This window comes from Pongo pygmaeus, chromosome 11 (genome assembly GCF_028885625.2).
Source record: "Pongo pygmaeus isolate AG05252 chromosome 11, NHGRI_mPonPyg2-v2.0_pri, whole genome shotgun sequence".
Classification (NCBI taxonomy): domain Eukaryota; kingdom Metazoa; phylum Chordata; class Mammalia; order Primates; family Hominidae; genus Pongo; species Pongo pygmaeus.
Window position 1 is genome coordinate 229,808 of NC_072384.2, and position 5,441 is coordinate 235,248.

Here is a 5,441-nt window from a genome sequence, read left to right on the forward strand (position 1 = left end):
TTTTATTTGAAGAACATTTTCACTGTATATGCTAATCTAAGGTAAAAGTTTTTTTTTTTCCTTTAGTACTTTAAATATTTATTGCTTCTCTCTCCTGGCCGGTAGGGTTTCCACTGTAAAGTCTCCTGCCAGGGGTGTTGGAGCTCACCGGTATGTTATTTGTTTCTTTTCTCTCTCTTCCTTTAGAACTTTTCTTTATCTTTGACTTTTGGAAGATCTATTGAATGCTTTGAAGTAGTCTTTTTTGGGTTAAATCTGCTTAATGTCCTATAACATTTTTGTAGTTGGTTATGGATATCTTTCTCTAGGTTTGGAAAGTTTTCTGTTATTATCCCTTTGAATAAATTTTTCTACCCCTGCCTCTTTCTCTACATCTTCTTTAAAACCAATAACTCTTAGATCTGTCTTTGTGAGGCTATTTTTCTAGATCCTGTAGGCATGATTTTTTGTTTTTATTCTTTTTCTTTAGTCTCTTCTGACTATGTATTTTCAAATAGCCTGTCTTCAAGCTCGCTATTTCTTCTGCTTGATCCATTCTGCTATTAAATGGTATTAAATGGCTCTAATGTATTCTTCAGCATGCCAATTGCATTTTTCAGCTCCAGAATTTCTGCTGAATTTGTTGTAACTATTTCAATCTCTTTGTTGAGTTTAGCTGATAAAATTTGGAATTTCTTTACTTTGTTATTTTAAATTTCTTTCAGTTTTTTTTTTTTTTTTTTTTAATACAGCTATGTTGAATTCTCTGTCCGAAAGGTCACATATCTCTTTTTCTCCAGGATTTGTCCCCGGTGCCTTATTTAGTTCACTTGGTGAGGTCATGTTTTCCTGGTTGATGTTGATGCTAGTAGATGTTCTTCAGTGTCTGGACATTAAAATGTTGGCCATGCAGCACCATATGAGAGGTTTAAAAAATAAAATTAAAAAGAGAAAAGGTGAGTATTTATTGTAGTCTTCACTGTCTGGGCTTATTTGTAGCTGTCTTTCTTGGGAAGACTTTTCACATATTTGAAAAGACTTCGGTGTTTTGATCTAAGCCATATCTGCTTTATGGGTACTTTGTACCCAATAATGCTGTAATTCTTCCAGACTCAGAGAAGTCCCACCTTGACAGCCTTCAACAAGATCCAGGAGAATTTTCTGGATTACTAGCCAGAGACTCTTTTTCTCTACCGTTATTTTCTCTCAGAGATACAGAGTCTTTCTCTCTGTTCTAAGTCACCTAAAGCTGGGAGAAGAAAGACACAAGCACCCCTGGCCACCACACTATGACTGCCCTGGATCAGACCTGAAGCTAGCACAGCACCGGGTCTTGCTCAAGTCCTGCTGCATGAACTTTCTGACGACTGCCTATGTTCACTCAAGGCCTTTGGTCTCTACAATTAGCAGGTGGCAAAGCCAGCCAGGCCTGTGTTCTTTCCTTTAGGTCAGTGAGTGCCCTCAGTCCCTGGCTGGGTCCAGAAGTGCCATTCAGAAGTCAGGGAGTAGAGTGAAAAATTTTAAAAGTCCACTTGGCATTCTATTGCATTGCAACTGATCTGGCACTCAAACCATAAGACATAGTCCTTCCTATTCCTCCCTTCGTTTCCTAAAGGCAGAGTAGCCACCGCCACTTCAGGCCAAAATGAGTACTGCCAGGCTACCACCAATGTTCCCAGAAGGCCCAAAGCCTCTTGTCAGCTTGCGATGAATGCTGCCTGGCCTGGGTCTTGCTGTTTTCAGGGCAATGGGCTCCCTACTGGCCCTGGGCAGCTTCATAAATGCCAACCAAGAATCAAGCCCTAGAATCAGGGATTCTGAAATTTTGCTTGGTGCTCTACCCACCTCTGGCCTTGCTGGTACCTAAGGGGCAAGACAAAGTCCCCTTTAATTTTCCCTCTACTTTTCCCAAGAAGAAGGAGTTTTGCCTTTTAGCCACCACAGCTGGTAATGTGCTGAGTTCACCTAAGTCTAGCAAGTCTATGAGGGTCATCCAAGGCCCTTGATGTAGTACCTGGGTATGGCTGCTGGTTATTCAGGGCCCAAAGGTTTTCAAGTTTGCAGGCGATAAATCCTGCCAGCACATGGTTCTTTTGTTCAAGGCAGCAGGTTTCCTTCTGGCCCAGGGTGTGTCTAGGAACGTCTAGGAGCCAGAGACTGGAAAGGAGGCCTCAGGATTCTGACCAGTGCACTAACTTGCTGTGATTGATCTGGTGTCCAGGATGAAAGACAAAGTACTCCCTACTCTTTTCCCTCCTCTCCTCAAGCAGAAGGATGGTGTCCCTTTTGGAACCATGAGCTGTGCAGTCTGGTGTTAGCGGAGTGATAATGTCAGAACTCCTTTGGCTGCCCCAGCTGGTGTCTCAGTATGTTGCATGCCCTCCCCACCCCAGTCCACTGTCCCTGGGCCCAGCTCAGCCCTAGGCCTCACCTAAGAGTTGCAGTCCTGATGGCTTAGGCTGCCTTTCAAGTTTTCTTAGACACACAGAGTGCAGGAGCACTTAGTTGCCAGGTTTCCAAACACTCAAGTTCCAACCACTGGAATCTGATTCCCCTCTGGCTAGGGCTGGTTTAATTGATCCCTCTGTGGATGGGCATTAACTGCATTTGGTCTGGTTTTCCTCTCTGCTCTAACAGGACAGCACTGAGTTCAGTGCCTCACAATTGCTGTGTTCTCCCTCCCGCAGAACCCAGAGTTGATCTCCGCACCATGCCATCACTGCTGCGGATGAGGAAATGGTGATTTCAGGACTGTTTTTTCTGTCTCTTCAGTGCCTCTTTCAGTGATCTGAGGTTAAAACCAGGTACTTTGAGTACTCACCTGATTTTTGGTTCTTATGAATGTATTTTCTATGTGGATATTAATAGTTGTTCATCTGGTGTCCTTGCAGGAGGGATAATCAGTGGAGCCTTCTTTCTGCCATCTTGCTTTACTCTTGCACCCAAGAATCAGAATGCAGAACTTTTAATAAGAAAAGCTTTCAGAACTCAGGAAGGACAAGGAAGACATTCTGGTTCTCCATGCTTAACATTGGACTGTTTCTTCAACTTAGGTGCTTAGCACTGACTAATCAGGGATTATCATAGATAATTTGACTTGAACTATGCTGTTCATTCAAATTCTTTATCTAGACAATTTAAGTACTAGCTGATTTGGCATGAAAATCTGGCAAAGTATTTTCTTGGTATTCAATTGATTTTTATTCTGCTTGAGTTAGCAGTTTTATTAACCAGTCAGTCTCTTCATTAAAGTTCTGGGAATTCTTACCCAGTTCAAATAATGTAATTCTAAAGTTCTCAAAAACCTGTATTCAAGAGTGTTTCTCAGGGTCTTCTCCATCCTTTCATGAACCTCCTTAAAGATACAATATTCCAGGATTTTGCAGGCTTGTAAAGTTTTCAGAAACTGCCTCAGAATTAAGCAATTTACAGTGGAAATGACTTTAAACTATCATAGTTAGACATAATTGGCAAGATAATTTTATTATTTACAGGTGTGTGCCACCACGCCTAGCCTCTAAAGTAAATTTAATAAAACTTTATAAATAAATTTATCAAATGTTGTTATCTTTTAATCCCAGATTTTTGTGAACCTATGCTGTGCATTTTCCCCCAACTTTCTATATTTATCTAGTTTTATGTAGTTTTTTTTTTACTTCTTCAATTTGAAATCTTTAAGTAACTTCAAACTAAAAAAAATTAAAACACATTTTTATGTCTTTATAAGTTTTATCATCAAAAGCATATGTTCACAAGCCTGTAATCCCAGCACTTTGGGAGGCCGAGGCAGGTGCATCACTGTAGGTCAGGGGTTCAAGATCAGCCTGGCCAACATGGTGAAACTCCGTCTCTATTAAAAATACAAAAATGAGTCAGGTGTGGTTGCGAGCACCTGTAATCCCAGCTACTTGGGAGGCTGAGGCAGGTGAATCCCTTGAACTGGGGAGGCAGAGGTTGCAGTGAGCTGAGATCATGCCACTGCATGCCAGCCTGGGCAACAGAACAAGACTCATTCTCAAAAAAGAAAAAAAAAGCATATCTTGCTTTTTATACACTCTGTATGCAGAATTGTTTCTCTCATATCTAGTAATTAAGTCTTAGGAGCCCCAATTTTCAATGAAAACCCTAAAAAGTGATTTTCAACTGTCTTGTATCAGTATTTTTAGATAAAAACCATTTTATAACTTTTAAGAAATACAGTTCTTCAAATTACTGTTTATTAACAGAACTAAAGATATTTAGGTTTTTATACCATATATAAGTAACATGTCATGGTATATACACCTAAACTATTATTTAATGGTTAATATTTCACTATTTTAGCTTACAAATGACTCAAGATTTTTTTTGGTTATGTATTACTTAATTTAACGCGATTTTAAGATTTTAAATTAATGAACAGAATTTTGAAACTGCGACACAGGTAGCATCCGTAATGTCTTCCCTCAGTAATTCTAGGTCCCAAGTAGCCACATGGCACCCAGGAAAACTATGAATATCAGGGCATGCCTGAGTCCATTAGGACTAAAGACAAAGCTGTGAAGGCTATAACTGGAGGATCCAACCCTGCCTAAATTAGCTAGGAGGCAAAACAGGAAAAGCACAGAAAGAAGGGGCCAATTGCTTGATTCTGGCTTGTAGCTGCTGGTCTAGGCACTGAGAACATGTCTCCATACTTCATCATGGTCACCTATCAAGACCCGTGAATCTAGAAACTTTCAACAAAAGACATAAGCTCACAGTTAAATCAAGCAAGTATCTAATTATTTTTAATGGATAATTGTAAAGCTATTTCTATTTAACTAACGATTTAAGAATGAGCTTTATTTACAAAATATTATCATATAACATGTAACACATATAGACATACAAACACACAGGAGCAGATCATACAGCTTTCATAAAGGATTTAAAAAAATTTTTATTTTAGGTTTGGGGGTACATGTGAAGGTTTGTTACATAGATAAACTCATAACACAGGGGCTTGTTATACAGATTATTTCATAACACAAGTATTAAGCCCAGTACCCCATAGTTATCTTTTCTGTTCCTCTCCCTTCTCCCACCTTCCCTGCTCAAGTAGACCCCAGTGTCTGTTGTCTGTTGTTTCCTTCTTTGTGTTCATAAGTTCTCATTATTTAGCTCCCACTTACAAGTGAGAACACGTAGCTGCATAGTATTCCATGGTGCCTGTGTTTGTTCTGTGTAGGAAACGTGTGAGGAAAGAAAAGAAACACACAATACTTTTAAAGGTAAATAGACTTTATCCCGAGTATATGGCAATATAGATATAATAAGCAAATGATACAATAAACAAATTTTAATGGGAACGGGAGAAGGGAAAAGGTATATACATACATATATATATATTTACACTCACCAGACTATGGAGGATTCATCACCAGACTGGGAAGCAACAGCCTGGGATTCAGAATTGGCTACTAGTCCATGCACAGATGAGG